The sequence below is a fragment of the Passer montanus genome, unplaced genomic scaffold, assembly GCF_014805655.1.
Source record: "Passer montanus isolate IOZ18808 unplaced genomic scaffold, ASM1480565v1 scaffold3, whole genome shotgun sequence".
Lineage (NCBI taxonomy): Eukaryota > Metazoa > Chordata > Aves > Passeriformes > Passeridae > Passer > Passer montanus.
This window is the reverse complement of record NW_024367707.1, coordinates 18927363-18951526: the sequence shown is the minus strand read 5'-3', so window position 1 is coordinate 18951526 and position 24164 is coordinate 18927363. Positions and strand designations below refer to the sequence as shown.

General features: G+C 40.4%; 1 long non-coding RNA gene across 19 annotated transcripts in view; it reads right to left on the bottom strand.

The window, feature by feature from the left end:
- The window catches only part of LOC120504584, a 65263-nt gene that overhangs the window by 23064 nt on the left and 18035 nt on the right, over positions 1-24164 (bottom strand). For 12 of the 19 annotated variants that reach the window (XR_005628070.1, XR_005628059.1, XR_005628060.1 and 9 more), the window contains 4 exons: positions 17371-17454; positions 8085-8211; positions 4258-5489; positions 17-3263 (listed from right to left, as the gene is read on the bottom strand). This is a non-coding gene — a long non-coding RNA (uncharacterized LOC120504584). Of the gene's footprint in view, positions 1-16; positions 3264-4257; positions 5490-8084; positions 8212-17370; positions 17455-24164 lie in introns of those variants that run through there. The other 7 variants (XR_005628068.1, XR_005628069.1, XR_005628076.1 and 4 more) reach the window with 5 other exon arrangements.

The following is a 24164-nucleotide window of genomic DNA, read 5'->3' as shown; positions in this document are numbered from 1 at the left end:
TGCCTGTGCACTAAGTTGTGGGAGTTACAGCTCCTCTGTTTTTAACTGAGGGTGGTGCCTTCAGAGAGGCAGGGTGTGAAAGAATGTTGAAGTGTAAGGAGAGGGACGCATGAACAAAGAAACCCAGAGAAGAAGGTGATGGAGAGAAATAGGAAAGAAAATGGCATCCCACATAGCCATGCTGTGCCAAGCAATGTCTGCATTCACAGAAACAGGGAGTTAAACTGTGATTATGTAGCAACCATGACGTTTGGAAAACACCTCAGGTGTTTCCAGCTAGGTAACAGGAATAGCAGGAGACCTGCTACTGATAGCAAGGTGGAGAAAAAGGAGCTCTGTGCTCAGCTGTGCTGTTGCAGGAGTCACATAACACAGCACAGAGTAGGTGTCACATCAGATAGTGCTAATAGGTGCCAACAGCCAGCTTCACCCCTCTCCCCTCAGTCTTTCCCTCTGTGAGAGTCAAGTGAATATCGATGTGAAACAACTCTGTATGACCGTGTGCTTCTGCCCACACAGTGGGACCCTGGTAGTGATTCAGACTGTACTGGACTTTGGACACATAATGTACACTGAATATCCATAATAAATAATAATTACCACAGTAGGGGGCAGCAGCCAGCTGTGGAGGAGGAGTAGGGCCAGCTGCTGGAAGAGATGTAGGCACTGGCTGAGCATGCAAGCTGGGCACTGGGGAGGGCGAGAGGGCCATGGCTGAGAGCCAGTGGCAGTTTACTGCCAAGAAAAGGGAGATAAAAGCACAAAAGAGCTTCACCAGAGGGAGCTGCTCCTGGCCACCCCTCAGCAATGGGTAGCGGCCCTGATCCAGGAGGGAAGGCTGATGGCAAACAGGAGCATCGCCAGCCTGTGAGCGTGGCCAACACTGCTCACACGTACCATGCTGGAGCTAGCACGACGGGTGTCTGTAAGCCAAGCAAGCCTGCTGCAGGCAAACAGCCCTGCACAGACCTCTGGCTTGCAGGAGACCCATACCTCCTCCAGAAATGAGAACAGACCGATCCTGTTCCCCTCAATATCTCCCCAGATGCACTTTCAGCTAAAGGAGGGTCAATACTCCAGAAATGCGTGCAGATCCAAAAGAGACTGATAGGCACATGGTCAATGCTTTTCTGAACCCCCTGATGCTCAGGTCTCCTTGATTTCATCTACAGAGAAGTCCTGGCAGCACTGAAGATCCTCTAACAGCAGGGCTATATTTTGTCTGAATTCCTTGGAAGGCCTGACACTTAGTGCTTGGGTTCCCCAGGTGGTATGGTAAACAAAAAACTGTTTTTGAACACACTGCACACACTCAGCAGTCCAGTCACCCAGTACAAATAAAATTTATCAGAGATTTAAAATATTTTTCTAACCCTTCTGAAAAGTAATTTCTAAGACCAAATCAGCACACCAGTCTCATTTTCACAAGGCCATTCATGGCATGCTCTTCACACACTGGCTTCTAAACAAGAGCCAACAGCATTCCAGGGTCAGCTCCTCTATTTGTCCCATATGGAATACTCAATTCTTGCACCAGCACAGTGTAACATTTAATTAGCACATGTTCTCTGTAATAATTATAACAGTGTGGCACATTTCCCTTTAATTTAGTGTAGTGACATTTATGTTTACTTATATTCATACCTTACCATCAAGTGTGCTTTCTGTTCCTGGTTATTTTTCACTGAGTTCAACTGCATATAGATAAAACCTGTTTGCTTTTCTCTCCCAAGGAGGAGCATGTGTATTTCCAGATTCTATTCGCATCCAACAGGAAAAGTCACACACAACAACTGAAGCTCAGTTGGGCTTTTTTTTGCTGTGTTCCTGGTTGGTTGAGGATAGGGGGTGTAATATGGGTGATGTTAAAGTAAAGCTGCTTTTCCTCCTTTTCTCAACATAGCTGCTGACGGAATTTTTGGTCCCAGTAAAAAGAAAGGGCTCCCATCTGAATCTCAGCTTATGTAGCCCACAAGAGAGTGAAAAATTGATAGAGGACATCCCAGGCAAATAGGGTATGGTATCAGGGAGAAACATACATATTGTTGCAGGTAGTAGACAAGCATAATCCATGTGTGAACCCAAATGCAAATTCATGGGCAGCAAAAAGCCTGTACATTGAACATATTTACAGTTCAAACATAAAGAATCAGATTCTCTCTAAATAACTTATATCTGAATATCTGACCTTAAGAACCAGCCTCACTTAAGCTCTGGCAAACACCAAGACTTGGAAGGAAGTTAGGAGTGTTGCACTACTTTGAAAGCTCTGTTTTGAACCAGCTGTCATTATGAATGTCTGCTGGTACCCCACCTTAGCACACAGCCTGTCACGGGTGAGCATAATGAGAATGAGCCAATGGAGTATATTGAACTATGTTTTCTTGCATGTCCTTGTAACTCAAATTATCCCTTCACACAGCCATAACAGGTAAGCTCTGAATCTACTTATGCCACATTCTAATTGGTTTCATTTAATTTGTGTATATGTCTCTCTGTGTTTGTATATACATATATGCATATTTATATGCACATATGTATATTTGGACATCATTATTAAAAGTAAATATGCATATTGTCACAGATTATTGCTATGCTCGTAAGAGATTCTTAGGGTAATTTGCTTTATTATACAATAAAACCATAGAAATTAATTGCCTTCTTTAGAATAAATAAGGAACACAGGACTCATTGTACATATACGTTTAATAGTTTGGACACCTCAGTGCCCACATAAAAACAAGGAAACATATATTGCAATAGGCAGTATAATTATTTCAGCAAGGAACATCCATCCCACACTCATAGAAATATGAGATTCAGCATCACGAGATTCTAGAATTGTGTCATCAGCTGCACGAGTTTCACAGCTTATCTTTATGATTTTATCTTACAGAAGTAAACTCCAACAAAAACGCATAGCACTGCCAAATTTAACAGCACATTCATGTTAATACTAGTGGTAAAGATTTAAAAAGGTGAATAACATCAGCATTTCCATACATATGTGTGCACTTACGTATATATACACATGTATACACAGACTTGCACATATAAATGCACACGTACATGTCTGTGCTATGTATATAACCTGTCTTTAGATATGCCATTATTTCATAAAGTTAATTCCAACTATGTTAAACTTGAAAACAATGTTCTATACAGTTTACCCATTTAAAGAAGTCCCTGCTGGTGCACAGAAGATCGAGCCAGCTGAGTTCCTTAAGCATCATCGGATGAGGATGAAGGTAGCCGAAACATTCCTTAATGGAAATTTAAAGAGAACAGATTAAAATTATACTACTCCAATCCAACAGAACACAAAGGTAAAGACAGTCAATTACAACCAAGATCTCATCTAGCACAAAAGGAGTACTGTAGTTTATAGATCAGAACTTATTGCCTGAAGTGAACAGCTAGGCTTGTCACTATGTATATAATTACTCTCTACAATGTACTCTCCTAGCACTCAGATGTAGGTATGGATGAAGATGTTTTTTTCTATAATGTTAATCTGTTATGTTCATGACCAAGAGCTAGAAAATCTCAACAGCATCAAAGTTTTTTATCTCTGCTATTCTGTCTTTTTGCATAATGAGAAATAAAAAATTTTTTAAATCAAAATGTCACGTACTTATTTAATTACTAGGTTAACTGTTTTAATAGTGTTTTGTGGGTCAGTAAAGTGGCACCACGGAAGTGGTTCAAGCAGGATACTCTACCTGTGTGCTTGTTTATAATGCTTGCAGCTTTCCCCTGTCAGGAGGGGCTTTTGGTGACAAGACACTAAGGGTGCTCAGCTCTGTACCACATCTGTTGTACAATCAGAGAAATGCACCACATCTTTAAAATCTCATAACTAAAAAAGATACTGACAGGGAATTGTGTGATGAGAATAAATGAAGAATAACAAGAAGGCTGGAAGACTGCTACATTAGGAAAGATTAAGTGAACTAAATATCTATGAGTTGCCTTAATGCTAACTAAACACTACATCACACTAGTTAAAAGAGATCAAAGGGAAAGATGGAAATTTGCAAAGGGACGTAAAAATAAGAAATATTATGACATTAAGAACTGAAAAAAACTCCTGACAACAGGATACTCTAGGCAACACAACCTCTCCCTTGAGATATGGCATCACTTAGGAAATTTCATCTAGGCACAAAAAAACCACAGAAATATGCCATAACAACTTCATTGTGTCAGGAAGATGTACTGGATGACCCAAAAGATACATTGCTAATTGGTGTGCACCTGTTATCTGTGATTTTCCTTGCTTGTATGGCCAACTCATCATTACTTGTCTGTATTTGGTTTCTCTGGGTCCCATCCAATTCATGCTGCGTCAACAGAAGTTTCCGACAGGAGCAATAGGACCTCAATGTCTGTTCCAAGTCTTTGCTGTTCTAAAAAGAAGAGGGGAAAAAGCCCACACAACTTTGCAAGAACTTAATCCATCCGGTGTATGAACCCATATGCAACTAAACCCTTAAATTTTTTTGTATATTTAAACCTGTGTTTATCTTTAGAGATATCTGAGGAAATGTGCATTTGCTTTCACTTGGTGCAGCTAAAATTTTTGCTGGGGAGGAAACTTACAGTTCATCTAAAAATACCTTCTAATGAAAACCTGCTTTGGTCATGGAAGAGTGAAGAAAATTCTCTACACCAAACTAAAAGTAAATTCTATATATTACACAGAAATGGCAGAGACCTTTCTATTGCTAAAGTAGTAATGCAACCAATGAAAAAAACGAACCATGAATTCTGAATTCAAGGCCATAGTTTTCAAATACTTTTACCCAATGTCTTGGTATATATAATCAAATTGTACTTAAAATCCACTTGCTTGCAGGTAGGGAATCGCTAGTTCGTAGCAGCTCAGTGTTGGCCCCTTGAGAGACACAAATTTCTTTATAAATGGGGCTGAATGTTCAGGGGTCAGAGCTGTGTGTTGGTGTTGTCCATATATCTAGTGTCTGGTATTGTAAATCTTTAGAGCAACGTTCTTGAAAATACTAAACAGACACTTTGGTAGGCAGTATTGAGCCTGTGGCTATACTGCTTCAGGCTGTGATCTTGTCAGGTTTTACAAGATAAGTAGGGTCAGGCAGGGTCACCACTTGGATTGGTAATTCTAAGGAAAGGCGGGAGCTGCCGGAAGTGTCTCAGGTGATAGAATAGCTGTAACTGTTTTCCCTGAGCCTTTTCTAATATCCTGATGAAGCCATAATGCCAAGCCATGACACAAGAGCAAGATCCTCACCCTCTGCAGCCATCAAGTGCATCATTTGCAAAGGGGTGGAAGTGAGAGGTACAGTATGCAGGAGATCACAAAATTCAGGTGCTGCATGCACACTTGGTCCTGGATGAACAGCAGGTAAATGTGGGGCTCCAGCATGTTTCATCAGGAAGGGGGTACAGGTGAATGCCCTTTCTGACATCTTTGGGGATGCTGGTAGCTCCAAATTAGGTTTTGTCCATGTCTATAAAGCAAAAGACAAGCCTATTGAGTGAAGATCCTGTACACTAACTTTCAGCCTCACACACTTCTACAGAAAGTATAGAAGGGCTGATAATGAAATCCTTGCCCAATGGTCTACATTACCAAGAATTTTAAATTGTAAGTTAACCAATTTCTCCTCTCAAGTTCAAACAATAAATAAAATTCTATGTGAAAAATGGAGCCTTTTATTCCTTTGTTAAAATCTGATCAGAGTAAACTACAGATGTTAAAAGGCATGGTAGTTCAAAGAATTAAAAGAATCTTACAGGGTTTGTACAAAGAAAAGAGTTTTAGAGAATAATATGGAAAATATTATAATGCTATTATATAAATCAGTGGCACATCCTCACTTTGAATACTGTCTTCAAATTTGGTCACCTCATCCCTGAAAAAAGAAAATAGAAATAGAACAAGTCCAGAGAATGGTAATAAAAATGATAAAAGTCAAAAGGATGGAAAATTTCTTGAGAAAAGAGAAAGAATATAAGCACCACCTTGTCTCTCAGGAAATATATATTCTCATGGGACATTCATAGATATAGCACTTAGCAACATGGTTTAGTGGTGGCCTTGGCAGTGGTAGGTTAATGTTTGGACTTGATGACCTTAGAGGTCTTTAATTATTCTATTATTCAAATCATACTGAACTGAACAAAACCTCTCCATAAACTTGGAACACATGCTTTTGTCTCAAACAATCTAGAAAATGTCCTTGGACCCCAGCAGTTCTGGAAAACAGTGGGACCTTTCATGAACCAGATATTGCAGGTATTTTTCTCAGTGTACCCTGTTGTCTTAAAGAACTTTCAGCCACTGGAGGCCAATCTGACTCATGGACAGTGGACAGGACACAGAGCTACATATTAGAAACTGTTGTTTTCCTTTGTTGAATTATAGAGTGGTTAGGGTTGAAAGGGATCTTAAAGATCATCTAATTCTGATCCCACCACCATAAGCAGGGATACCTTCCATTAGAGAAGGTTACTCAGAGTCCCATATAACCTGGCCTTGAACATTTCCAAGGGTGGGGTGTCCCCCATCTCTGGACAACATGTTCCAGTGCCTTACCACTGTTATAGCAAAGAGTTTCATCCTAATATATAATCTAAATCTATTCTTCTTCATCTTAAGGCCATTGTCCCTTGTCTTGTCACTTCATGCACTTGTGAAAAGTCCTTTCCCAGGAACTTGACTACACTCCTAACTCATTTTTGGGTCTAACGTTTAGAAACTTCACATTTCCCTTTCTCTTCTGAAAGCCATCGGTGGTTGAGAGGTAACAATCCATTGACTGTCTGGCAACTTTTTCAGTTTAATCACTCATCTTCCTTGAAAATGTGCCATGTGTCTATTAAAACAGTCTCAGTCCCAAAGGACTTGCACAGTTTCCCTCACTTTGTGTGATGGGATCCCCAGGCTTCGTCGGAGTTCTACTTAAGCATGACTATAATATAAATAAAATTTTGTCCTCAGGATCTTGGAACTTAATTAGCAGCAGAGGAAAAAGTCTTTCCTATTCTGCAAGGTGGTACAAAAAGGTATTGCATTTTAAATAGATTAAAGGAATTGCTTTTCCTATCAATGGAACTTGTATCACATGATTAGTACTGAGAGAAACATCATCATATTTGTAAACAGATGAAAGGAATTGCTTTTCCTGTCAATGGAACTTGCTATCACATGATTAGTACTGAGAGAAACATCATCATATTTGTAAATGACAAGTCATTTTTAGGCATAAAATCAAATCTTCAGACAAAGCTCAGCTTGGGTTAAATTCAGTTGAAAGTATTATGCAGAAAATCAGATTAGATGATAATAATAGTTGCTCATAGCCTTAAAAAATTTGTGTTTTACTAGCTGCTACTACACAGTGATGTCCAATCATCCCAGTGGTTCATGGCATGTGTCAGGACAGCACCTTCACCCTTGGTTAACCATCACACTGGGCCTTCAGAGGGTCAAGAAAGTCTAGGAGGCTTTTCAAACTGGTGACTGTCTCATCTGTTTCTAGTGTGGGACAAGTCCTTTCTCCTCCAGCCCTATATGGGAGCCCTGGAGGCATCAGTCACACTCATGCTAGCAGGGTGTGTTTTCAGCTCTGTCTGCAGGTCTGCAGGAATAAGATTACCAAGTCCAACAAGTCCAAAAAAGGTTTGGAGGAAGGTGAGGAAATCAAAAGGTCAATAACTACAATTAACTGTCTCTTTTGACCAGCATCTCTTCCATCCCCATCTAAACTCAGAACCACCCACAGGAACCTGTGGAAGCAGAAGGTCCATCCTCAGGTGCCCATGGTTGAGTTGTACAACTGAACCTTGGAAGCAGGGCAATATTCCCCATGGACAAGTGTGTTCTGTGACATTGCTGGCACTCTTTTCTACTTGGGATATCCTAAGGTGGTAAGGTGGGGACAGAACCAGGAGATCTCATTTGTCCTTATTGCCTTATGTCATTTTACTTTGCTGTGGTGGGGCATGATAGATACCCGATTCATCTCTGAACTGTTAAGAATATGTTCATGCTGACAAGGTACCAAGAGAATAGAGGTACTTTTTGACAAGGTTGCACTTACCTACAACTTCAGTCATCTTATGGGCCCCCCAAGAAATCAAGGAGGATGTCTTCTAGTGAATAGCGGTGCTGGAGTCATTTCAGTTAAGGAAAGTTGTTTCAGCCTTGTGGATTGAAAAAGTTATCTACTGGGGGGGAAAGAAAACAAAAAAAAATAATTAAAAGGGGCAAATCAGATCCTTACACTGGTGGTTTTATAACTTTCATATTAAGTCAAAGAATACACATAAAGTAAGCACAAAATGCTCATGCAGTTGCTCTTCCAGGGTGTTTGTAATGGCAAGCTAGATTGTAAATTATTTCTTTGGAGGCCAGAAAGCGCAGTGGAAATAATGTATATTATTCATAAAAATGATTGTCCTGTTCACTTGTATACCTCTGCAATTTATTCTGTAACAGCTTTTTACTTCAAAGAAATCACTAGCTAATGACATCTCAAACTTAAAAAAATCCACTTATTCACAACCCTGCCCCTGAGGGAATTCCTGCGTGTTATCAGAAATTTTTCCAAAGATCATTAACAGATATTACAAACCAATTGAAACTGAGTATTTTCTTTGCAAATTACTTTTAACTTTAGAGCTATTGAAAAAAGACATTGAGTGATTTAATTTACTTAATCTGTCTACAGATTGCAGCTATGTGCATATCCTGTGATTGCATTTCCAACAAAAAGCATATATAACTATCCCTAATAGGGATATTTTTCTAAATTATCGTACAAGATCAGTAAGATCTCTGCAGATATTAATGTTTACTTTTTCATTTAGAAAATTGCACTCAAAAAAGAAATGGGCATCTTTATTCTGTTGTTATTTTAGGAGTAATAGCACACTATAATACTTATTTCACCTGCTATTTTAATTAAAACTCCAATAATCATCATATCCTTTGAGGATATGTTCTACTGATTTTTCTGAAAAATCACTGTATTTTCATTAGGCTATGAAGACAATGTTTTAGAAACACCTTACACAGCAATGAGTATACTAATAGAGATCCTCTATCTTGCATCAATCCAAAACACCAAGCTAATTCAGCAGTGGAGGGCTGGGGATTGTATCTGATTCTGTACCTCATTGCCTTAAACTCCTCCCCGAGAACCTTACATGTGTCAGCACCACTTCTGCAGGAAGTATGAAAAATCTCTTCCCCCATAAATATTTAGCATGCAGCTTCCTACCTAAGGTTCCTGCTCTCTCTGCAGATAAGAGATAAGGGCTTGAAGCCCCTGAAGCTTGGGTGGAGTTTGAAGTTAATGCCTTTGAATGACAGTGAACACAGCTGCTGTACTTTGTGTACTGCTCAGTCCTGATCATGTGTTATATGTGCTTTACCACGACACTCTTGGAAGACATGGGTGAAGCAGTGCATGGTTTGAGGAGATGAATCAGGATTAAATGCTGGGAAGTTCAACTTAGCTGAGCTGGTGACTGACCAAGAGACACAAGCAGAAAAAAGGTTTTAGATGTCTTAAGAACTTTCTTATCAAAAATGCAGGTGATAAAAGATGTGTAGATTGGGAACCTGGACTTGGACATCATGAGACTCAATCATCCCCTTTCATGGCCTTGGGCCCAAAGATAACTATTCAGAGAAGGACCCCGATTTTTCACAGCAAATAGATGCATAAACATATTTTCATATCTTGCTTTGAGTGGCAGGAGAAATGGCAGAAAGGGTAACAGAGAATTTGCAGGTGGTAGCGCCTTCCTTGGGTAGTCTGCATCTTCCTGTCAACTGGGCAGAGGTCTGCAACCAATCTAAAAATTTCTCCATTCCCAGTACTATTGAACTCTCACTCTTTTGCTATTTTCCTTTCCTAGGTTACAACAGAAAGATCCCACGATTAAAAGAATTTCTTTTTTTCACAGTGCATCAAAATACATGGGATCAGTTAAGCTAATTTCCAAACTCTGTCAAGAGCTGAAAAAATTACTCCCTGAGCTACCTGATGTCCATTTTTGTCCTGTAAATATTAACAAACCATAAATCTTTACAAAGGTCCCATGCCATTATCTTGGCAACTTGTTCCTGCCACCATCCTGTGGAGGTAGGTAGGCATGAGAAAGAGGAACTGGCTGCTACTGAGCAATATCTGGGCAGGTTACTGGCCTGGTCTTAACCCACACTGCACTCAGATAAGTGCAAAGGGAAGATAGCATGCTCTTTTTCCCTGATAAAATTGCAGCCTCTCATTCCTGCTCTTCATTCACCCCCATGACCTGCTCAAGATACTTTTCTAGTCACAGCCATAATAGCACTGAGACTGTCAGTAGCTGTCTCTGTGAAATTCAACTGCTCTTCAGGATCCCCTGCTTTTAAATGTGTTTCCCTCACCCTCCTGCCACACACTTGCAACTGGCATTACTGTGTCAGATCAGATGGCACACATGGAAAGCTAGAGCCTCAACACATTTGCTAGAGGCTTTTGCTTCTCTAGCAGTGCAATGTCTTGTGCATATCCAGCTTCAGGGACAAGTCAGTTCAGTGCTGCATCCTCCTTGTCTTCCTGCTCCCAGGAGTCTTGTGTTGTTTGTGCTTTACTACAACCACATGCCTGGTGCTCTGGTCTCTGTCTGCAGCTCCTTCTACTCAGAGACTGGTGACAGAAGCCACCAGCGTGCCTCCGTCAGGAGTGACCCTGGCTTTCCACCTGCCAGCATCGGGCGCTGTGCCATCAGCTGCCAAACTGGCACAGCTCCACCGGCTGCAGCAGCTGAGCGCTTCTGTTGTCACTCAACCCAGGACATCTCCACGGAGTCTGATAACACATCTGCTAATTAATGCCAGTTGTGATCATTGGTCAGATCCTCAACTGGGTTAAACTGAAACGGGTCCATTTAAGCCTGTGACAATTAGCAGCAGCTTACAGCTGACCTGACGGTTTTCTCTATAACATGAATACATCTCTTGTTCAAAGTGAGTAAAGCCCACCAACGAATTGCATAAAAACTACCAAATAATCAGAAAATTATATGAGTGTTAGTAACTCCAAGCCAAGGCCAAACTACAATGGTGGCAAAGAAGTGATAGCCCCAGCTGTGTTAACAACTTTCTGAGCCATCCAAGCTCCTTATAATAAAAATAATTAATAATAAGGGAAGTACTTCTGGACGAATGAATGAACCAGTAAAGAAAGCCTAATCAGTCTGTCTTTTAAAAAACAGACTATCAGAAAATTTAAATGTGATTCTATTAATTTGTTACATTTTAACAATATAACAGATCAAATCTATTCTTGAATTCAGTTTTTAAGACTTGTAAAGCAACAACAGTAAGTGGAAAGGAACAGTTCAAGAATTTTCTTTGTATTTTGTTTCTGCCCGTTGTCAAAATTTTATTTCAGTCAATACTTCCACCTTGTTAGGTTGTATTACCAGTCCTCTCAACCATAAAAAGCAGAGCTGTAGAAAGTATTAAATCTTAAACAGAGGTAAGTAAGGTACTCCTGGAAATAAAGCAAAAGTTTGATAGGTTGTGTCAAAAGGAACTGCGGTTATTATTATAATTTATTATTTGTTAAGCACTGACAATGTGCTCGGTTCTGCTGATTAAGTTTTTCTGAGCAAGTTCTACTGATTATCTTCTGAGGACAACACACTGTACTACAAAGAAGATATGTGACAGCTATCAAGACTTTTGCTTTCAAGACTCACTTAGCAAAACAATTACATGCCAGTTATGCAGGTTTTATGGAAAAAGAGAGAGAAAATGCATAAACTGAGTAAATATCATGACTTTTGTGTTCACTAATTTTCCTACTCCAGATCTCTCACTTCAGCACTGTCTGACAATCTCAAAGTTACAGTGAGATTTGAGGAAGATCTAAAGCCTCATCCCTGCTTATATTCAGTTATAAGCATCATGTTATATTAGAGGCATGCACACAGGCTGTATTGTTAGAATCTGTCTTTGGATCTGGGACTCACTCCCCAGAAAGGGCAGAGATGGCTGAATGGGGCCAGCCTGAGACAGACAAAAATCAGAACAACTCCAGACTCACACATGCATTTCCTTCATGCCACAAAGCAGATCAGACTGAGCTAGCCTGTGCTCTACCATAGGTGGTGATCTGACTTTACAAAGACATTTGGGGTGCAGGTGCCTCAAGGGAGCCTTTCTATCCTTGCCAGGCTCTCAGGGCTGTTTCTCTAACAGACTTATTGTTAAGTTTCTCCAGCCTGAACTATAGGCGCATTTTTGCAGGGCATCTAGGAGTCAGGGAAGTTTGGTTTCTGCTGATCTAGAGGCACTGTAGATATTCCATTCCTGTTAACTCTGTGCCTGGTTTATATCTACTTTAGCGCTTAAAGAAATCACAGTTTCTCCCTTCACCTTTACCCTAAGATCATTTATGTATAGTTTACCTCCAGGGTGGAAGATTCCCCAAAACAGGCATTTGATGGCAAAATAATGTCCGTGCATCTGTGTATGCACAGCAAGGGACATGGCTGAGGACTGCTCTAAGAATCTCTGGCCAAATTTGTGTGTCAGGAGGGTGCCAAACAGACATTGTCCCTTGCCCCAGTCATGCAACACCTAGGCTTTCAAACCACAGCACTGCCAGGGTTCCAGCTGTGCAGATGTTCTTAGAAGAAAAACTCCCTTTTGTCTGCTTCTATCCTTTAGCCTGCACACTTCCCTAAATCCTGCCAGCATGCCTTTTTTTTTTTTTTTTTTTTTTCCGTAACTGACAGAGAGAAGTGAGTTCTTATATAAATCTTTTGTGTGAAGATCAAACTGCGCACATGTAGAACTATTTTTTTTTCTAGGGGAAAATCTGCCCTAAAATAATCATTCCATGTTATCCTCACAGAGCGTCTGCACTGCCTTTTAAAGCACATCCAAGGCCACCCTCAAGAGCAGACTCGGCGCTGTCAGCGGCGGGCTGCAGCTGAAGCCTCCCTGCTTCAGGGAGGGCAGAGCCTGGGCAGCCCAGGGCAGCACTGGGGTCAGGGGCAATGCAGCTGGAAGGGACCGTAATCCGAGTTGCTCCTTGTAGACAATGTCAGCCTTTGTACTGATAGAAACTTGTGGGGCAACTCGGGAGCCGAGCTGGGTCATGTGAAAAAGGTGTTTCTTTACCTAGCCAGCTTGGACTCCTCAAGCATCCAGCTGGCAGACCCGGAGGTTTCAGTCAAATCTTGTAAGTTAACATTAGTTTACTAATAGACCGAGGAGTAGAGGATTTGGTTGAGAAAACATAGCCTTTCATTCACAAACTCAGAAACCTTTGTAATGGAGAGGAGAATCAGCAAAAATGATCGACTGATAACAGTACTATTGGGAAATTCTGTCTAAAAAAAGAAAATACTAAAGAAGATAGTCCCAAATGGCAGTACACCAGCAGTTTTAGGGTCAATTTCAGTGCTGCTTTGTGTTTCACTATTTACAATTTAATTACTAGCTAGAAAAATGATCAGGTGTTAGGTATAGTGAAGCCCCCATGTGTGACACCAAGCAGTAGCACAACTCACTGTAGCAGTTTATCTTTGGGAGGCCTCCCTCTCTCCCTTTTTCACTATTTCTCTTCATCTTGCTTCCTTCTTATGCTCTCAATTTTCTTAAATACAATATGGTCAGAGTTTTACATCCAGCTCTAATTTTCCCAGAAAGGGCAGCCCTTAAAAAGCAGTTCTTCTACTCAGGACCATAAAAAGGGACTTGCATTCCAGTGCAGCCATCTAATAGACAGATGAACCAATTCCATCAATACAAAAACATTCTACCTGTGCCCTTCCCCCAGCAAAGCTTTTGCCAAAACTGGAACAAAACCCTAATCTAGCCTTTATTAAAGTGGAGAAAAATCAACTTCCTTTCACTCCCCCACTGATTTTCCACTGCTGTGGTTTTCTAAATTTCAGGCAGGCCTGTGACCAAGAGCTACAGGGCCAAAAGTGGCTGGGTGTGCTGTATTCCTGGCCCAAATGGAAGCAGGAAATACTAAACATCTTGCATGGAAGCCTGTTCTCATCAGGTTTATAGCCCAGCTTTTTTCATCAAAAGCAGTGAGGATAGTACACAGTTCAGAAATGCATCCAAGCATATGGGAGTCTCTCTACACTAATCCTCCTTTTGAGTTTCATCCAGCACTAAATCAGAGCCACACCGGAGAGAGAAATAATGCAATAGCTTGTGGAAAGTACATGGCTCCTCTCTGTGAGGGTATGGAAAATCAAACATGACTCACTTTTCTCCTTAAAAATTTTTGGAGGAATATTAATGACAGAGATTGGAAAAGAACATAAGTCAGATACCTTTTAAACCTGCATGCCCTGGGACTGTACATCCCCGGGCAGCCTTTGCTGGGACAGCAACAATAATCTTGGAAGAGTAACACAATAATGACACAGGTGACAAAACTCACCAGAGAGGTTAAGAAAACAACTTTTTGCAGAATTAAACTGCACTATGCTGACAGCATTTTAACTGCAGCCACCACTTTGAGAGGTCCCCGAGAGCATTGCTGCTGGAATTCTGGGGAAGAAGGGCTGCATAGTCTTATTTTCCCAGACAGAATACAGGGCTCTCTGTCTGGGAGAGAGAAAGGGCTTTGCTGAGCTCATCCAAGGACAAGAGGGCCCTATGGCTGCACTGGGGCCCAAGAGTGTGCTGTCAGGGCTGCCTTGCTCTGTGGGAGCAGAACAGGCAGAGTGCTGACACCCCACTCTCCACCACAGCCACTGGCCTCACCTACTGAAAGCAAAAACAGAAAAAGCAGTAAGAGGAGATCTACACCAACTTCTTGTGATACTGTAGCTGGGAAGCACAGGCTGACCAGGGCTTGAGCCCTTCATGCCTTTTTCAGTATGTCAAAAGTAAAAAAAATTCAAAGTGCAACCCTGATCCACAGGCTCCAAATGCCACTCTCTGGACCTCAGACAGGTGACAGAAATAAAAGTTTTTAACTGAGTATGCTTCAGGAGTGCTGATGTGTTAGGGAGCTGAAAAAGAGCTGTCAGCTGACAAAATGATGTGGGTAGTTAAGGATACAAGTTAGGAGAGGGATTGGCTAGGTAATTAGCAACAGGAAAAATAAATGCAGCTCCAAGCACATAAGCAGGTACATGTGCAGAGCCAACTTGGAACTTGTAAACAGACTATTATTTCCATACATAAGGACTTGCAAACAGCCTATTGTTTCCATACATGAACATGTTCGAGCTAGAATTTTCTTGATCACATTTATTGCTTTTTCCTGAATAAAACTGAGATAAATCTTATTTTTCTTTTTTTTTAATTTTATAAAAGAAAGAAATTAGTATTTGACTCCTAGTTGTTGCAAATTATTGACCAGAATCTTGTTTGGCATAACAGCCTCGCTATCATAGAATAATAGTTATCACAGAATCACAGAATTGTTTGGGTTGGAAGGGACTTCAAAGACCACCTAGTCTGACCCCTCTGCCCAGCACAGGGATACCTTCCACTAGACCAGTTTGCTCAAAGTCCCATCTAACCTGGCCTTAAACAATTCCAGGGATGAGGTATCCATAGCTTCTCTGAACAATCTGTTCCAGTGCCTCACCAACTTCTAAGTGAAGGATATCTTCCTAATAGCTAATCTAAACATACCCTCTTTCAGTTCAAAACTAAATTGCCATCTACAAAGCAGAGCATCTTTACTGAGGCTTAAGATTTTCTCCCATATGCTGTTTCTTTAGAACAACTTGTCTTCTTCTTTTTCTTTTTTTTCCTTTTTTTTTTTCACAATATGCATCTGGTTTAAGGTGACTTTTTCTTTCCCAACATATGGAGCAGAATGATTATGATGATTTAGATTTATTTGAAATCACAGCCTATTAAATAGAAAAATAAATGATAATATGTTGATATTGTTTACTTCTGAATGAATTATTGATATGAATGAGTAGTTGCTTCTATCATAATTACTCTTTATTAAATGAATATATTTTGAATTAGAGATCCTTAATTAAGAAATCTCTTTTTTTTTTTTCTGAAAATTCTTTCCCTGGTGCTAGTATAAGAAATACCTTACATTACTCTGTGGAGAAAGAAAAAAAAAAAGGCCGGTGAAATCATTCTATTTTTTATCTTTTCCTTTGCTCTGTGAATTTGGCAGTGCTTTGTGCATATTCCCTTTCACTGCTTCTCTCCTCTAATCAGTTAAGTGAGGCTCTTTCCCCTCTGTTGTTTGTGTGGATCTGTCACATAGCACCTAGAGACAGAAAAAACCATTTTAAGTAGGAAAATGCAAAACACAAAAACTAAAGGATTGAGGATCAGATACCTGAAACTCCTCTCAACATTTTCTTTCAAGCTGAGCACGTTTCAGATTAATAGTGACTCTTTAACATAAATAATGATCTAATGAAATAAATATGAAATAGAAAGAATCATAAAAAGAATTTTACATTTAAGAATGCCATCTGTGTAACACTTAGACTAACAATGAAATCATTTCAGTGCCAAAACAGCTCACTCTGCTTCCAGCACAAGTTACAGGAGAGGGTAATGGCTTTGCAAAATGGCATAAAAGTCTGAGCTCAATCACAGAAGGAACACCTGGGTTCAAACTCACTCTGCTTCACACAGACAATGGGCCTCACACATGAGTTTTGAGCTCACCCCTGCTAATGTTTCCACCTCAAGTCATCACGAATTTTTCACAAAGCTGACGATTTTTATTGCGAGCATAAGAAGTGAAGATTTTGTGGGTCATTGTGAGGGAATCTTGTAACAGCTATTACACTGATTCTCTGCTTTCCAGCTGTGGAATCCAGAGTCAGTATTGTCTGACTGAAGTGCACAGGGCTCAGAAACAAGACCCTGTGTAATTATATCTGTCACAAGAAAATTCCCTCATTCCCTCAACTAGGACTTAACACCAGACCAGCTATCCGTTTCAGACCAGTGTCCTTAGCTGCAGGTCTCTCTGGGCGCGCACGGCGTCGCAGAAGGGAGATGCTGTTTTTGTGAACAGGGAAGCCAAGCTCTTGCCATGTGCAAGGCGGCGCAGCAGAGCCATGCAGAACACAATGGAGATTGTTTGTTTATACCAGCCAAAGAGAAGGGAACATATTTGTTTTGAGTGAGCTGTGTTAGAATACATATTGTTGTATATGCCCAGGCCTCATTACACCATGCTAGTCTTCAATATGGATCAGATCCTAAAACTGCTCGACATACTGAAATAAATGTGAGTTCTACCCACAGAACATCTCCAGACTTAGGCCTCATGTCTGTCAATGTCATCTCAAAAAAACAAATGTTCAAAGAAGAAAAACAACAAAAGTATCTTAGAGACTGTGGAGGATGCTCACGTGTGGTAGATGCCATTCAAGGGTATGCTAAGGAATTACTTGGAGAGAGAGAAATCCACATACCAAGACTGGAGAAGAGTGGGTCTGAAAAAAAGGAGAGAGAATTAAGATTCATGAACAAAATATTTCTCATTTGTTTAAGTTACTGTGAAAGCAAAAGGAAATTCTTCCTTCACATCAGCAATGAGGCCACATTAACATCTCCTCAGGCCAAGGTGGCCACAGCTCAAATTTTGCTTAAAGATATAATCGTGAGGGCATTCACAGAGGAAGAGTTAAAGTGCTGTTCAGTAAACAACCTGAAGTGCTGTATGCTGTATTCATATAAGGAAAGGTATGAGCCAACGGGGAGAGATGTTCAGCTGCAATCAAAGAGGATCTAAGCCTAACTGAGCACTCACATGACAGTTGGGATCATTTCGGATCCCTTCCAATGAAGATAAAATAGCATCAAAAGCAGAAAGGTTTTTTTTCCTTTCTTTTAAGGATGAAAACACAACATCATTAGTCAAATTTACTCTGAACTTCCACCTCCTCATGTTGATTTGTACTCAGGTTCAGTAAACATATCTTTCCATCAAGGTAAATAAATGTAAAAGCCCATCAGTAACTTAATTGCTTAACGATGGATGCAGTGTGGGGTGTAACACTGTTTCTGACTATACTGTTGAAGTTAACAACCTCTCAAATACACCTATTATACAGCTTGGCAGTAAAAAAAAAAATCTGTTTCTTCTTGAAAATCTGCTTATAAAATTTCAACCATTTTTTCCTGATGTTGGGGAGGAGGTGGAAACCTCTGAGGACAATTTTTCAGGTGGACTGATGTAAAATGAAATTTATTCATTTGAGATGCCAACCTTTGTGGGCCTGCATGACCCAGGGAAATTGTGCTCAAGAGCAGTGGGGAGCCAAGAGTGCAGGCAAAAGTTACACAGCCTGGGGAAAACATCTCAGAATTAAAATGCTCGTGGTTCGGAGTGGGACCATTCACTGGAAGGGGTAGAGGGCTCAGTCTGCAGATGTCAGGCAGAAGCCTGATCCCACATACATAGCACACACCTAGGGACATCTGGGAATGTGCCCTCCTCCTCTGTCCTTGCACACCTAAAGCCCAGGACTGAGGACCCATGAGGGAAAGCAGTTGTTCCCATTAAAACCAAGGCGTTTAATAGAGTGAAGGCAAAACCAGATCTCCAGTGAGAGAGCAGTGAGGGAGGAGGGCATGCCAAGCATCTGAGAGTGAAATCTGGCACACGGTGGGCAGGCAGGCACAGTGCAGAGGCACAGCTGCCAGCCTGACATGATGGATCAGAAAAGCTACTAAGGAGCTGTGAGAGTCCAGGCAACTGAAACAAAGCAAAACATGAAAAGGCAATAGGTCAGACCTTCTTTGCAATCTATCAATTAAACAAGCATCCACTTCCAAAGGAGTATGATGTCCTAAGCAGTAGACATCCCAGCACGTGATTGCTACTGTGATGGAGGGACAGGCTTACCAAAAGGAATTAATAATAATAATTACTAGTAGCGCTAATAATTTAGTTAAAGTTGTTCTTTAGTGAGCCCCTCTGAGGAAATAACATGGTTTGGCATTTTGGCTTAATTCTATAGTCCCATACCAGCTTTACTCAGCCTGTTGAAAAACAAAGGTGTGTTCAAATCTGTCCATTACATGGGAGGCTTGTGCCAAAATCTTGCCCTCCTTCAGTTAGGCAGCAGTGGTGAGTGCCACAGAGCTGGCTTCAGCTGCTTTCTCCAAAAGCCTGAAGCTTTCAGAAACATTCATTTCTGCTGGCATCACTCAACAACTCATTGCTAGGATTTGTTCTCTTTGGCATGCGTGAACTGAGACTGATGTACAGGGTGATCCAGAGTGACAGCCTTCAGCCCCAAAAGTGGATACCTGCTTCCCTTAGAGTCCAGCAACTCACACTTGACTCAGAAGGATGTATAGAAAAATTATCTTTCCTCTCTCATTTGTGTGAGTTAAAGCTAAGTGTGTTCAGCCAAATTAGCAATCAGGCAAACTGTGCATGCAGAAATCTGCACTTGTACAAACTGTGCATTTTTTTTGTAACATTCCAAGATTAAATATCTTGACAAAAGATGAAAACCCTTTAACAAATCTGCCCCTAGAGAAAAGTAACATTTTTTTATTCCATTTACTGTCAAACGACATATAGTTGAACACAGTCCTATAGGTTGATTTGTTGCTTTAAATAATGTCACTAACATCCAGATATCAATGAGATGGTGCAGAAAAAAAGAGTTCACATTGAGCTAGATTCAATTACACACCTAGAAATTGAAATTAAGTCTGATGCTACATGCTTAATTCATGTTTGTGTGAGTGAGAAAGGGAGTATCTGGTTTACCTTGAATTTCCTGCCTTAGTGTGGTGAAAACATGACCCATCGCATTAATTAAAAAATAGTTTACAAATGTAACTTAAGTGGTACTGCACTGGCAGGAGGAGACAAACACCTTTTTGTCCTTGACATGTTATGTGATATAAAGGAAGCTGTTCAATAGCTTTTTCCTCGATTCCAAGGTAGGTCTTACCATTCTCACTAAACAACAGGGAAAAAGGTATGATGACACCTTGCAATGAGAAGCCAAAGATTGTGCTTTACTTAAAAAAAAATTAAATCTTTATCCCTCAAAACCCATAACCCTCTTCTGACCACACTGTTTAAACAGGTGCTTATAGGTAGTTATCACGTATGTTATGCAGGTCTGTATTTATCTAATTTGAGCATTATACCCGGGTTAGTAGTTTCACGTTTAATACCCCAAAATACCATATCACAGTAATGGACTTTCAACCAGCACACATTTGACTACTGATTTCACATATGCGGCTGGGACTAACTTTTCTCCTAATATGGTGATGGCACAGGCACTATTTAAATGATTCCTGAGCCTTGTAAATATACACCAGATGTATCTTTTGTAAATGTTACATTTTTCAACATCTCAGCATTTGTGAATAGTTGAAAGCGATGCCAGCCATGCTTTAATGGGGCACAGAAGCGTACTGCATTCAAAGAAATGGCACACCATTGCAATAGTCAAAATTACAAGTGCTGTCAAAAGCTACATTTTTGCTTTATTGATTAGCACCAGGTAACACAGTGCTTCACATCATACCTTCATACGTGCATCTTTCAGCTGATGATGTTTCCCTGCACATGGGTAACACAGACAGGGATATGGAACTTCCAGGGCTGCACTGGGGAAGGAGAAGGGCAGAGTGGCCTGGACAGCCACATGAGGCCAGAGGTGGAGGCAGAACGGCTGTGGGAGCTGCCACTCCCACAGCCATGGTCACAACCCACTGCCACAAGGATGTGCCCACCATCCCAGAGCTGGGGAGGGAACAAAGCTCACCTTTCCCACAGGTACTGATGCAGTTTGAAGCTACAATACATTTTCCTGCAGCTCAGGCTTCTGCTGCTTGGTCCTCCCTTGTTGCAGAGGTAACTCAGCACCAGGGAGAGATATCTCCTATTAGGGACCTTTCCATAAGCACAGCGTAAATTCAGCTGTAAGAAGCCACCTCCTGGGCTTTTCCAGACCTCTCTTTTTCCCTAAGCTCTTCCTGGCTTTCCTGTGTCATTGCAGATATCTCACAGAAGACCCAGGAGCACTTGTGTAACAGGTTGTAGGAAACGTGCTCTCTGCACTTTCTACCTCCTGGCACTTGCCCTACCCATCACACCACAGCCAGACTGCCCCCATGGTCTCCCTGTTCTACTGCACCAGGCAGTAAAAGGAGCTGTCAGAAATCAGCCATCACATTTGCCTAAAAATGCAAATTTTTGTGGAATTTGTCCCCCAACTCTCCCACAGATAAGAGGAAAGACCTTTGTAATATTGTACAATTACTATTATTTGCAAGGCAGAGTGCTTTTGCCCAGTGAATTTTGTGCTGTAATTGCACCATGCAAGTCTGTTCAGCAAATCAGCTAAAATCAGAGCTAGGTGACACAGGACAATAAACTTAGAGGGAATGGACTAGACATAATGCCCCACTACAAGTATTATTTCCAAGTTCACAGGCTTGCAAATTAAAATGTCCCTGGACCACTGCCATAAAAAAGAACATTAAAAATCGGGGGAAGAGGTCTGGGCATCTGTTAGAAGCATCTAATATATACCAAATGTGTATGCTGAGCTTCTTAGATATATGCATTGCTGAAATATAGCCTACGATTAATGTAAAAGCAGAAATATTTTAATTGTATTTTTCTATTTGATATTCAAATGAAAAAAATATATCTTATTAAACACAACACTTGGCTTTGCTATTTTAATAAAAAATAAGTTGTTGAGGAAAAGAAAAGCAAAACTACTGATTCCTTTCCTTATGATGATCAAATGAGCCTTTCATGTTTGTATCTTATACTTCACTTTTTAGCATTTTGAGGCAAATAGCAGATATCAAAACTTAGTAAATAATCAAAGACTTATTCAGTTTTCCAAACTGTCATGCTGCTTATCTTGTAATAACTGATCTCTTAGGTAGCATAAGCTATTTAATTGCTACTGAAGATTATTTGAATGAAAAATGAGACGACATTCTCCCTTACCCCTCAAAAAGACAAAACTATATTATTCAAAAAGACACATGCCGACAGATAGATTCTGATCTCTTCTACACACGCACAAGTGCAGTAGCTAATTTTACAAGATTTGATAGGAGCTGTGTATCTGAGATTACACTCGGTCCTCCAGACTGCACATTCCACATGGAAAATGACTTAATTTGGAAATAAATTTTGTTGCTGATAAATCCTGACTCTCAAGTCTCTGGGCATCCAAAGAACCAAACCTATTAAATTATTGCAAAAAACAGCTACTGCATTTTAAAGGGACTTTTTACAGTGTTGGCAAAGTGCGTATTCATGTATCCCCCCTGACATGATAGACTGTAATGGTTCCAGTCTGTCATGTCAACCATCTGCATATTAAACAGTCCCTAAGTACACATTGACACAGCAGACCCTAATAGCTCTGAAGCCGTAACAATCTATTGAGTCAATAATATGCATGTTAAAGAGCATCTCCTGTACTTCCATCAATATCTTTTATCTTTTCCTTAATTTGTATCTTCTTTTTATATGTATATTCAGAGTTAAAGTTTTAGGAACCTTTATCCTTTAATGTGCTGCCACAGATGTGAAACATGTGGCACAGAGAGGCACACGCAGTAGCAAAATCCTTCCCTAGTATTGGGGCCAGACCTTAAAATAAGAACTGTAATATTTTTACACTGACAACACACATTCTTCCAGATAAGGTGGAAATAGGCCCTCTTTTCTGCTGGACTGGACGCAGTGATAGTGAAAAGCCCGGGAAATGTTCCTGATGATTTCATGGGCTTTGGATGGAGCCCAGTGTGATGATACTCATTTCCTATTATGCATTTCCTTCTAATTAAATGAAATAGGTCACAGGGGGAAAATGAAACAAAAGACAAATGTATTTACTTACAGTAATATCAACCCCCCAAAAACGGCAATCAAAAACAAGAGAAAAGATAATACAAAACATACTGTCTCTTCATTAACTTGAAATCATGTCTGTTACCACAGTCCTAATTCATTCCTGCCTGATCTTGGGATCTTTTATACCATGGAAGAGGGGGACTGTTATTTAAGCATAAGAAAATGGAGATTTACTCCTTTTCTCTAAATAACTGGGGAGAAAAATTCTAATTTTCTTTGCTTAACTTCACCATACCCTGCTGCAATCCTTTCACTCCCTGATTACAGGACTTTCCCATCTTCTTCCAATCTTCTTGGTCTCTGTAAGCATCACGATTTGGCTTACACATTTAAAAGTGAAACCAAAGTACAATTTGTGTTTCCAAAATGTAGACCTAAGGACAGGGAGGTCACCTGACCCTATCAGCAGATCTTAGCTGTCCTAAATTCCCTTCTCCTTTCCATTAATTTGATACTGATGTATCTTTGATGCACATAGGGATTTATTCCAGCATATTCTTGATTAACTTTCATTCCGGTGAGGGCAGAATCATGGTACTCTCCCTCTTGCTTTCCAGGAGTGTGCAGTTCATCCTACCCCTGCCTTGCACTATTCCATATCCCCAAGGCACATTGGACCAAATCATCTGCTTCTGTGCCTCATTCTGTACATCCTCCCCTAACTGCATGACAAGCACTGAAGGCAAGTGTCTTCTATTAGATCCTTGGTAACATCTCATAGCCATCAGGCTTTTCTTCTCAATATAATGGCAGAGAAGTGGATCAGATGTCCACATACATGCCAAGGGATTTGCCCAGCCATGAGGCAGGTCCACAAAACTTCAGACTAGTGCATAACCTTCATCTTATTTGTGTTGTCTACTGTGTGTCTTATCAGGACAGGACTTTCTAAACTATGAATAACACAGTACTCAAAAAGCCACAGTAATCAATGTTTGACCTTTTTTCACCAAAGATCTAGCAATAAGATTTTTTTGGGGGCAGGATATGTTTTCCTTCCTAAATGAAAAAAAAAAAAAAAAAGCTATTTAAAAAAACCTAAGCAAATAAATAAACAAACCCAAAAGAATGGATGCAATAAAAAAAAAAAACACACACACGAAAGTCACTGAAAGTCCTGCTATGCTGCCTGTATTTCCTTTAGCTGAGGGAGGCAGCCCCATTGTAATTCTGGAAGTGCTTGTTCCTGACAGAAATGGTTAATTGTCAAGTTCTCTCTGTGATGCTGCAGTTCATCACCAAATTATACATGAAGCACAATCCTCTCTCTATAATATTATG